Below are 12172 nucleotides of genomic sequence, written 5' to 3'. Positions count from 1 at the left end.
GCAGGTGACCAGGGGTGCTTGAAGCGTCAGCATTCCATTTCCTGCGGTTCCACGGTGTTTCCCAAAGCCAGCGCCCCCCCCCCAGCTAGCTTCCGGGTTCTCAAATCATCTCCTTCACTCGGCCGTTGTTGGGCAAGGAAATTCTTCTTCACTGTCTGGAGGAAACTGGAGTTGGGTGTGGACTCTGGTACAGTCTGCAGTTACTTCATGCCTCGATAAGGAAGGTCGGGGCCCCAAGTTGAGTAGCTAGCCCAGTGGGTCAGTTCTGCCCACACAGTAGGGACACAGCTGCCACACTGGCCCTCAGTGGCTGCTACTCCTCCTCCCTGGGTTCACTCCCCAGATGCAGTGGGAGCAGACGCTGTGCACAACAAGGGAGGGTGTGTGGTGGGGGCTGCGGTCGAGGGCTCCCTGAGCTAGAAGAGCCTCAGAGCTGAGCCTGCCGAGGTCGTGCCAACCTGATGGTAGACGAAGTGGGTAACCGCAGTTGTAAACTAAGCAGCCCCGCCGTGGGAGTCAGCCGCTCACCCCGGTCTGGAAACCACACGGCTATGACTGGGAGCCACGAGGGTGTCTCGATGGTGGTAGGAGGATAGTGCTTGGCCCTGCTTCCCTCTTTCTGTCCGGGGAGTGTTCCCCAGAAGTGTGCGTGCTCCTCCAGGCCTCTACCCTCCAGACACAAGTCTGACTGCGACAGCCTCCTCCCAGGACAGTCCCACAGGGTGGTACATCTAGGCCAGGGGTGCAGTTCTAGGAGCTTGGGGTGGCCTGCTGTGGGAGTAAGGAGACCAGAGCAGAGGAGCTGTGCAGAAATGGAGGCTGCTACAGAGGAAGAAGTGAGGTCCAGAGAAGGGGGTTCAGGAGAGCCATCTTGCTGGCTGGGGACAGTGGGCAGTGCTTGTGCCTGGGTGAGCTCCAGCTGGGGGACCCAGCCCCCAAACTAGGAGGTTAGACCAAGGCCGGACTGCGAGCTGGGACCAAGCTCCAGGCCCCACAAGAAATGCAAGGGCAGGGTGGGAAGATAGAGGCTAGAGCTCACTGCAGGCCAAGAGCCCAGGCTAAACCCTGGGCATCCAAGACCTGCCCCAAGCCTGCTTCACTGGCCTGTTGGCAGCATGATTGTGGGGTGGGAGGGCCACCCCACCACCCACACCTGCCCAGATATGCTCAGGCTTGGAGTACCCAAATGCAGCCTTGGGAATCCCACCCTGGGGCCTGAGGCTGGGCGAGGTGTGCCCACCTTCCCGGCTGCTGGGAAACTCAGCGTGCAGGTGCCCACCCGCCTCAGCTCAGCAGATGTGTGCGCCTTCTCCATCCCAGATCCCACAGTGCTGGGGGGTTGGGTGTAGTTGGCCCCATGTGCCAAGGATGGTGAGAGGCTGCTGGGCCACCCTGCATGTTGGCCCCATTGTCACCTGCACTATTTTCCTACGTCCACCCTCTCAGGCCCAGTGTCCTCCTTACAGCCCACAGACCAGATTATGCTGTACTTCTACCAGGGACACACACACATGGGAAGCACTGAATGACATAATAATGTGTTTGTATTTCCCTGTCCCTCCTAGAAGCCACCGCCGGAGGCTTCCCAGGCACTGCCTCCCCACCCGAGACCAAAACTGCTTTGTCTTGAGTAAGCAGTTTTGGCTTTTCCGAGATAATGAGCGTCTCAGCTGGCTGCCGTCTTGCACAGTCTTTTATCAGACATGAGAGGCTCATCTGTGTTTACAAAGCCATCAAAACAGCTCCAAGTCTAAGTGCCTAATGAATTGTTTTATGAGAAGCACAACCCCCTGGGGTTGGTCACGATTCCTTTCTGCAGCTCCAGCATCCGGGGAACATGGCGGCAGAGTCAGCCCTAAGTGACGGAAGCTCTGCCCTGGGCTGGGTTCTGCCAAACCTGCTGGTGTTAGCCTGCCATGAGGGCCCCTCCCCAAGCTCCTGCTGTGAAATCAGGGGCAGGGAGGGCAGGAGTGCGGTGCTGCCCCGACAGACTGTGCCTGTAGCCCAGGCTAGCCCAGAGGCTCGTGTTTCCCCTGGGGACCCTTCCTGACAGCCACTCCTCGCTTAGCAGGAACTGGGGCAGTTCTGGAAAGGCTGTTTACATAGCTCTCAGACATCAAGGGTTCAGCCCCCACTGTGTGCAAAGGAGCCATGTAGGCAAAGCCAGCCGCTTGCCTGAAGGTCATGGGACACATGCGTTCCCACCCCTGGCCGGGCCATGGCTTCAGCACCTGTTAGGAGAAGGTGTTGGACCAGGGCTCTGTAACTAGGACATCCATGCTGCTCCCACCTCCAAACTTCCAGGGAGCTTATTCAGGTACCAAACCACTTACTCCTTCCAACAGCCTGGTTAGCACCTGTGAGGGATTGTTAGTGTCAGCGTGGAAACTGAGGCTCAGGGAAGTCACCTGAGCTGCTCAGCATAACCCAGCTGGTAGGTGGCCATGCCAAGATGCAAACCCAGGTCTGTGTGGCCTGCAAGATAAGTGATGGCCTTCATCCTCTCGTTCCCTCAGGGAGGTAAGGGTGACCTCCTTGGAGAGTTGCAGAGGCCCCCTTCTGCGGTGGTTACATGCCAAGGCCAGGACACGGGGCAGCCTCACCTTCACCCTGGGCAGGATCCCAACCTCAAAGATCTCTGTAAGTCCCTGGAGTGTCTTACCTTTCAGCTTCAAATTCTGTGGTAACCATGGCTGCAGCCCCACCAGGGCCCCTCCTGGGAAGCCAGGGACTTGGATATGGAAGCCACACACCGCGGTCCCCACAAGGTAGAAATCATCACCCCCAATCTCTCCCGATCTCACAGTGAGAGGGAGCTGCTGCTCCCACTGTGGGGACCCCACTGCATCTCCATCCCTCTCCCCAGCCCTGCCCTGACTGTGATGTGTGCAGGGATGCTCCCAGCAGCGCCCATGCCTGCATTGGGGAAATCTCTACTGCCACTGGCTCCTCGGACAGGGCAGACCCTCCTCCTGGTGAAATGCTGTGTGTTTTCCACCTTGTGGGCTCTGATTGAGCCGGATCATAGAAGTAGAGCCTAAAATGAGGGACGGCTGGCCAGACAAAGCCCACATGGAGGGTGTCCTTTGTCCTTCAGGGCACACTGGGGCAGGCAGCTCTCTTCCTACAAGGATAGGCTGGCTGCTCCATCTTCACTTTTCTCTAAGACCACAAAGAATCTGGGGTTGTTCCGGTTTCAGGAGAAAAGTTAGGGTGGTTGGGTGTAGTGACTCACCTGTAATCCCAACATTTTGGGAGACTGAGGTGGGCAGATCACTTGAGGCCAGGAGTTCAAGACCAGCATGGCCAACATGGTGAAACCCCGTCTCTACTAAAAATACAAAAATTAGCTGGGCATGGTGGCACGTACCTGTAATCCCAGCTACTTAGGAGGCTAAGACAGGTTCACTTGAACCCAGGAGGCGGAGGTTGCGGTGAGCCGAGATTGCGCCACTGCACTCCAACCTGAACAACAGAGTGAGACCCTGTCTCAAAAAAACAAAACAAACAAAAATTAGCCAGACATGGTGGTGCATGCTTGTAGTCCCAGCTACTCAGGAGGCTGAGGCAGGAGAATCATTTGAACCCAGGAGATGGAGGTTGCAGTAAGCCAAGATCACGCCACTGCACTCCAGCCTGGCAAAAGAGTGAGACTGTCTCAAAAAAAAAAAAAAAAAGAAAAGAAAAGTCAGGTGAGTTCTAAATTTCTTTCAAGTTTGGGAAAGGACATACCATAAGCCTTTAGGTCCTCAGATCCTAGAAGGGCAGAGAGGAGGGTATTCTGGATGATTCCCGAGAGCCCAGGACCCACGGCTAGTGGTGCAGGCCCATTCCACGCACCCACAGATCCTCGCAGGGTGCTGCAGCCATCCTCACCTCACATCAGGTATGGCTTCGGCCCCAGGTGTTTGAGGGAACAAGGTGCTCGGAGGTGGTTTCTGGATTGGGAATCTGGAACAGTGACACTGCGTTTCAACCCCCCATGCCTTTGCCAGTGCTGTACGTTCTAGAACACTCCTTCCTCATCCTTCAGGTACTGGCAGCTCCCTTGTCATCCTTCAGAACCCCACAGGGACGTCACCATGGCTTTCCAAGGCCTCTTTTGGGCAACCTTCCTCCTGGCTGGGACCCCAGCTCCCAGGCACCCTGCCGCGTGGCATTTAATCCATTGTTTCAACCATTCCCCACTGGGCTTTGTGCTCCCTGAGGTCAGGCTGAGTGTCTTACTCACGGGTGTCCCCGACAGTAGCCCTGTGGGAGTGCCAGCAAGTGATGTTTCATAGTGGATCTTGTGTCTCTAGATAAAGGACTCCAAGTGGCCCACGGCTCACATTTACCTGTGATGTTACCTTTTACAAAGCCCTTCTAGTCCCATTTTCTCACCTGAACAAGGTCAGTGAGGAAGTGGAGGCCCAGCCCCGAGGCCTCAGCCTGCCGAGGTCACCCCTGTACCCTGCACCCCCCTGCACTCCCCTTCCGGAGGGATCACCTGGCCCGGAACAGCATTTCATGGCATTAAATTGTACAGGTAACCACATTTTCCATGTGCACGCCACACTGGGCTCCAGCCTCCCTCTGCCTTGTGACATTTTGATTGGCAGGGTTCTTTCTTTTCTTTCTTTTTTTTTTTTTTTTTGAGATAGAGTTTTGCTCTTGTTGCCCGGGCTGGAGTGCAATGGCATGATCTTGGCTCACCGCAACCTTGACCTCCCAGGTTCAAGCTAGTCTCTTGCCTCAGCCACCTGAGTAGCTGGGATTATAGGCATGCACCACCATGCCCGGATAGTTTTGTATTTTCAGTAGAGACATGGTTTCTCCATGTTGGTCAGGCTGGTCTTGAACTCCCGACCGCAGGCAATCTATGTTCCTCGGCCTGCCAAAGTGCTGGAATTACAGGAGTGAGTCACTGCACCCAGCCCTGGCAGGGTTCTTTCTAGCCAGACTCGGAGGGTGCACGTGGTGGGCCTTGGAAGGACCCTCTGGGGTCAGCATTTGAGTAAGTCAGTAGCCCCGTCGTGAACTCAGGGCAACCCCTCTCTCATCACAAAGCTAGGAAAGCCCTGCCTGATGGGCATTTGACATCAGATCTTAGCAGCTGCCTCCTGATCTCTGCCCAGGCCTGTGCCAGACAGGGACTCACAGGGAACAGGCAGTCCAGCAAACTCTTAAAGTGATAGGCTGCCAGGCATGTGCTCATCGGTGTGACCTGTTCTAAGATGACCCAGGGCCGCCAGCTCACATGCCCACTTTTGAAGGCCAAGTTTAGGGAGAGCCCGGGAAGGTTCCCAGTTGGCAGGGAGGCAGATTCCTGTCCAACTGACCACAGCCCAGCAGGAGCTAGGGCAAGCCTTGGCTGGGCCTACAGAGGGCCGAGGCAGCAGACACAGAATGGGAAGTAGGCTTTCTCCCAGGCAGAGAAGGAAAATATTAATATTTTCCCTTCTGGGCTGTCATCGTGCACAGGTCTTTCTGCTCCGGCCGGGATGGGGACCTGTACCAGTTTGGCTCTGAAGCCCCTCTGTTATTCCCACCTGCCTACTTGGTTATCCTTCCTGGGCCTCTGGACAGTTCTCCAGTCATGGTGGGCCTGTGGGCAGGACCCGGTCATTGGGCGAGGCTTGCCAATTGTGTGAGTGGTGGCCTCGCCGCCCCACTGCCCGGAAAGGGGAGTAGACTCCTTGCCTTCCCGCTCAGGGAACCTGGAGAGATCAGCTTGGCTCTTGGGTTTTCAGCCATGAGACAGAACCAGGGTATGGGGTTCACACGATTCCTGAGCATCCCTGGTGGGCCCAGCAGCGTCTCCCCACCCATTCCCCATAGGCCACCTGTCCCTGGTTGCGTCTTCCTGCCCTGGTGGTAGTTCCCCCAACACCCATGCCCCAGCTCCTAAGGACTGGGCTATGAGAGGCTGGGACAGGCCCTGCCAGTGGCGAGCCAGGATGGGAAAGGGGATGAGTGTTCCATGCATTGAGTGGCATGCCGAACATTCTGCATGCACCTTCCCTGCCCACTCTGCAGGCTTGCGCATGGGGAGACCAAGGCTGAGGGGCTCAGGATCCCAGCTGAAAAGGATACGGGCCCACGTCTTCCTGATTCCAGAGCCCGCTACACTGCTGCATTATGGTAGAGAAATAAACCTGACCCTCCCCGTGATCGGGGTTAGGAGGTCAAGAAAACCTCCCCTGTCCACCCTTACCCTGCATCCCTGTCCTGGCACCACTGATCACCCACCTGCAGGCCTGCAGAGTCTCACAGATCTTTCTATTGCAGCATCTTGACCCTGTCCTTCCAGCAAGGGCAGGACACAGTATCTCTCAAAATCCCTGTAGCCCTGTGGCCTCTATGCCTGGCTCAGAGCCCAGCACATGGGAGCCTCGGCAAATGAGAGAGAGAGAGGAGGGGTGGAGAGAATATTGTGAAAAATCACAGGGGCAAATGAATGAATCGCTTAGTGTCTGGCAAAATTCCCTAGTGGGTAATTTTTTTGACTCTGATAAAAGCCAGCCTAGCAGATCATTGCTTGAATTACTGTTTTGGGTAACTGTGAATTCGCCTGCCATTTAAGAGAAACCCTGTAGCACTATTAAATGACTTTGGTTTTTAGAATGAGTCTTAAACCATAACGTGCCTGCGCACAGGTGCTCTGCCAGGCATGGGGTGGGGACATTCTCTCTCACAGCAGCATCCTCCGTGAGCACCAGGGTGTACCTTGTACAGTGGCACTGCTTCTGTCACTTGGCTTAAGGTGGAAAATGATTGAGTTTGTACATATTACAAGCTCATGCTTGGAGTATTAGTATCCACAAAGTGAAAAAGCTGCAGGAGCAGGTTCCATCTGCAGGCCAGGGCAGCAGAGCGAGGCTGGGCCGTGTTCTCCCCTGTAGTCCTGAGCCCCCTGGGTGGGCCGGCAGCTGGGCTCCATCCTGCTTCTTAGCAGCCTGTGGGCTCGTTCCTGCTGCTGTCCCTCCAGTCCCTGCAGGCAGGTCCCAGCCCAGACCGACTGCACCTGACTCGACCCCCATTCCTGAACTTGGAAGGTTCCTCATAGTTGGTCACTCATGCTGGGCCCAGGACTTGGTCCTTCTGACCACATGACCCTCTGTGGCACTTGGGAACCTTGAGCTGTGAGGGTGAACACAGCCCCAGCCTTGTGGGCCCTGCACCCTCCTGTGGGAGCTGTAACCACATAGGTGATACGGGATGTCAGCGGCAAAAAGACCTTTAGAGGAAAGAGCCAGGGAGGTGGGATGGGGTGAGAGGCCACAGGCTGGGGGCTGAGCAGAGGCACAGGTGCCAGGCGCCCTGGAGTGTGTACTGGGAGCCACAGGAGGGGAGGTGAGAGTGAAGAGGAGGCCAGTCACAAGGGACCTCATGCTGACAGCGTTGTGCTCCCACTTGAAATGAGGGACTCAATGCCAAGTGACTCAATGCCAAGGTCAATGATTCAAGGCCAAATAAAATGATCCCACGTGCATTTTAGCGAGACCCCTCTGCTGCTTGGAGAATGTGCTATCCTCGAGGCAGGGGCAGGTGCTTGAGGCCCTGCGGGGGCCCTTGGGCAGTGAGAGTAGAGCTGGCGCCCATGAGAATGGGCGGTGCTGCTCTAAGCTGAAGGCACGGACAGCAGAGTTGCTGTGTGGTTGAGAGAAGAGGCCATGGGGAAGGACCCCATGCTGGGGGCCTGGGCCCCTACAGAATGGGGGTCTTGCTGTTTGACGCCCAGTTTGGCCCACACACAGGTTCTGCAGGATGCAGGAGGGTCTTTCCCAGGAGTGGGTTTTGTGTAGCTAGTGAGTGGGCAGAGCTAGCTCGAGGTGCCCAGTGCAGGCAGAAAGCAGGGAGGGCAGGGCTGGCCAACAGAGGGTAGATGCTTACCAGGCCTGGATGGGACAGATGCCGCACTCTTGGTCCCTGGGTTTACCAAGGAAGGTAGTGTCCCTCAGGAGACACACTTTGGTGCCTGCCGCAGGGCTGGCTGGGCAGTATGGGGTGCCTGCGACATCCTGATGGCAAGGACATGGGAAAACCTGAGGAGGAAGGGCACCCGGCACAGCCAGCACTCGATGGAGTGGGCTCGGGGCACACTCCACTTGGGGATACTCCAGCTGCAAGGGCTAAGTACAAGGGGGAAGTAGGAGACACTGGGGGCACCAGATAGCCATAGTGGGCACCGGGGGTAGGCAGGGCTGCTGTGGAGAGGGTCACAGGAACAGAGACAGCAACCTGGGGCCCTCATACAGGGCTTCTGATGTGGGGCATCGTAGAAACAAAGACCCCTGTCGGAAGGGGCCCCCACTGCCAGAAATGCTGAGGTTTCTCTGAGGCCCCGCTTGGCTCATGGCCCAGGAGGTCACGTGGGGTTCCTTAGGCCAACCCAGGCGGGGGTGAGAGGCCCGGAGCTGCTCTCTGTTGTCCCTCCGGGGCCTGTGGGGCAGGTTTCTGCCCAGCTGACCACCGTCCTGCTCCTGACAGCTTGCTCATCCAGGACCTGGGGAGATGGGTAAAAATAGATTCCAGGTTTGTCTAAAATCAGTTGGCAAACTGGAAGCCAGATGGTGTTGGTTCCTGTGTGTGAGTGACAAACTGTTTTGAATGTGGAGAGGCTATTTTAAAGTTTTAATTGGAGTGGAAAGCTGCTTCACCAGTGCCGAGAGTGAGTCACATCAAGGAGACACTCTGATCGACCCACGGTGGGGACTGGGAACGGCTGAGGCCCCTGTGTGCTACCAGCCTGTGCCAAGGGCTCCTGTGAGGAGCAGGCCCTGGGAGCTCAGCCTCGGGGGGGCAGGCAGGTGATGGAGACACAGCATGACAGCTTGGCTGGGCCAAAGGGATCCCTGGGGGAGCCCAGCACTTCCCCTTGTGGCTCCACAGGTCCCCAGTCTGGGTCTTAGACACTTAAGACCAGAATCACAGTGCAGTTCCTTCCTGCCTTTATGAGGCACCTGCTGAGCTTGGGTTTCATCCTGTGTAAAGTGAAGCCAGGCCAGGCACGGTGGCTCACGCCTGTAATCCCAGTACTTTGGGAGGCCGAGGCGGGCAGATTACTTGAGGTCAGGAGTTTGAGACCAGCCTGGCCAACATGGTGAAACCCTATCTCTACTAAAAATACAAAAACTAGCCAGGTGTGGTGGCAGGCGCCTGTAGTCCCAGCTACTCAGAAGGCTGAGGCACAAGAATCGTTTGAGCCTGGGAGGCAGAGGTTGCAGTGAGCTGAGATGGCACCACTGCCCTCCAACCTGGGCAAGAGCAAGACTCTGTCTCAAAAAAAATAGGTGAGGCCAGCCCACCACCACTCAATGGCAGGGGAGGCAAGGTCCTGTTACTCCAGTGAGTCCCCTGGCCATGCAGAGGGGCTCAGGGAGACCATGACTCTCTGTGATCTCACCACTCATCACCTTCAGAACCACAGGCTGGTGAGAGGCAGAGTCTGTGGCAACAAGGGATGTGAGGATCAGCGTGGAGGGTGGGTAGCCTTGGCCCTAGAAACCCGGAGAGCAGAGGGTCCTCCGGCCGCCCACCTGGGAGCCCAGAGCTGGAGGGCAGACACGTCAGATGCCTGGCAGGTCCTGGACCAGCCGCACTTTCTCCCATTATCCCTGCACCAGGGGTGCTGGGACCTCCTGCGTGTGCTAATGGCTGGAGCCAGTCGCCCAGCCTGGACCATCTGGGCGTTTGACCAATCTCCCCACCTCCTCCATGAGCCCAATGGCTGCCCACGTCAATGCCTAGCAGGCCTCTGGTGCCTCCCTCACATCCCTGTCTAGGAGGGAAGTTTCCAGGCAGCCACTGAAGGCCAGACAGGGTCCTGGCTCTGCATGCTCCCAAGAGCTTCAGAGGCTGCCCTAGGTCACACACAGGGGACCCAGGCTAGCTGACCTCACACCTTGCTCTCCCGCCTGTCCCAGGGAGCAGTGAGATCGCTGTCAGGATTAAGATTAGGAACAGCAAAAGCGATTAGAGTTTGTCCTCCTTTTCCTGGGGTACCTCTGGGCAAAGGTTTCCAGGTCAGAGACACTCAATGTCTGTCCCATGGGGCACCGGTGACCAGCAGCAACCCCCGCTCAGACCTCACATGGCATGGCCCCTGACTTGGTTTCCCCTGGGTGGGCAGCCCTTACAGCCTTCTTCCCCAGGCCGGACTTCTCAGTAGGGAGAGTCCCTGGTGGGCAAGCAGGGCCTGGACTCCCCAGGTGGGGCTGCCCCAGGGTGGAGACCCCCCCCCCTTGTCTGTCGAGCTTTGTGGTTCTCACTCTGCTTGGGGGCAACTCAACAGGCTCCCTGCCCTCCCCATGGAGACAGGACCACACTGCTCAGGGGCCCTGCATCTCAGAGCACCCACACCCCCAACACCCCTCTCACCGGAACCCTCTGTGCAGCACTTGGGGGTAGGTGGAAGGGGCAGGCCTGGGAGACTGGAACTCTGTCCCCACGCTGAGGACAATCAACCTGACAGGTCACAGAATCAGGGACTCTGTAGAAGCCCAGGAGGGCGCCAGGAGATTACAGGCCTGTCCCAGGGTGGGCAGTGGGGTAGCACCCATGCGGGCCCAGGCACCACCTCCAGCTCCCACTAGGACCCCTCACTCCCCTCCCCTGAAACAATGCAGGACACAAATGTGTGGGCAGGGGCTTCAGGTCAGCCTGTCTCTCCTCCCGCTTACAGCTGAGCATGAGTGCCCTGGCCCCAGGTAGAGTTGTCACAGAGCCTCAGAGAAATGAGACCACGTTCAGGCCTGGGCTGGGTCAGCCAGGCCCCCCCTGGGCCCCTGGGAACCTCCCCCTGCCAGCCCCTCTGCTGGGCCCCAAGCCTAATCCAGCTTATTGAGCACACAGCACACAGCCCAGCTCAGCATTCTGAGAACAGCAGGGCCACGCCAGGCGCCTGCCTCTCCCCACAGCACAGCCAGGATGGGGCCTGGAGAAGGCTGGCAGCAGCAGAGGAGACCCTGGGAGTCGGGGATGGACACCAGGTGGGTGCATCCGGGCTGGAGGAGGTGGACAGGCTCTCTGCATCCACAGGGTGACCAGGGCAGCTCATCTGCTGTGATGGCAAAGGCCTTGGGTGCAGACACATAAGGCCTTTGATATTAGCACACAGCAGCTTTCACCCTGTCCCGCTTTTAGGTGACTGTGACACTCTATGACCTGCATGTGCCCAGCCTAGGCACATGTACCCAGATGAAGCCCAGCTGTCCCGGGGACTTCCTGTCTCCCTGCTGCACGATGCCAGCCGGCCCTTTGGTAGCCTTGAGGGGGACCGAGGTCACTCACAGCCAAGTTATTAGCCAGCAACCCTGGCTGTGTGAACAACGTCCTCAGCTGGGGCTAAGGGTGCTGGGAGGCCACCCCTTCTCTCTGAGGCTAGGGCTGGGCTCTGTTGCTTGGACAGGGTTATTCCCAGGCAGCCTTGTTAGTATCTCCCAGGAACCTAACTCCACACCAGGAAGGCTCTGGGATCCCACAACATCCCTGCCCTCAAGGGGGTCCCAGACAGCAATCAAGACTTAGCCTTACAAAGTAAACCGTAACAGCACTGGTTCCGTGTCCTGGGAGACATGCAGGTGAGATGCTCAGGGACTTGGATCCTGGCCCTACACACACCTCCTCATGGCCTTGGGCGAGTCCCTCAGTCACCCTGAGCCTTCATTTCCTCCTCGGTCATGCACACTATATTTTTAAAACTATTTCAGTGCTTGTAAGAATGCCTGCAATGGCCTGCCTCACAGTGGGCCTGAGGTGTGAGGGAGGTGGGGCTGGCACCAGAATCAGCAGGTGGGTTTGGATTTGAGCCAGGGAAAAGCAAGAAGACCTGGTGGGCCACACTCAGGTCCCTGGGAAGGAATGGAGCCCCAGGAGATGAGGCTGGAGAGGATTGGAAACCGTGTCTATGAGAGGCTCTCAGCTACCTGGATCTCTGGAAAAAACAACAAATCCTCCATTTTCCCTTGAAGGAGAAAATGGTCATTTCTAAAGTACTGGAGCCCCTGTGAACAGCAAAGGTAGGAGGTAGGGGGCCTAATTCATCTTTGTTCTCTTGTCATCTTTCCCTCTTTGCTTTTGCTGCTGGGAAGCCCAGGCACCCTCAGATGTGAGTTTGTGGGAATTCTTACCATGACCTTTGGCTAGTATTTTAAACTGCTGTTGTATAGCTCTTTTGTAAGTCTTGCTG

The 12172-nt window shown here is 57.0% G+C and overlaps 1 protein-coding gene across 2 annotated transcripts in view; it reads left to right on the top strand.

Moving 5' to 3' along the window:
- The window catches only part of OSBP2 (oxysterol binding protein 2), a 220825-nt gene that overhangs the window by 184112 nt on the left and 24541 nt on the right, over window positions 1-12172 (top strand). The gene's annotated exons all lie outside the window — the stretch shown is intronic.

The sequence above is a fragment of the Macaca thibetana genome, chromosome 10, assembly GCF_024542745.1.
Source record: "Macaca thibetana thibetana isolate TM-01 chromosome 10, ASM2454274v1, whole genome shotgun sequence".
Lineage (NCBI taxonomy): Eukaryota > Metazoa > Chordata > Mammalia > Primates > Cercopithecidae > Macaca > Macaca thibetana.
The sequence above is the reverse complement of the archived record's forward strand: the minus strand, read 5'-3'. Positions and strand labels throughout refer to the sequence as shown.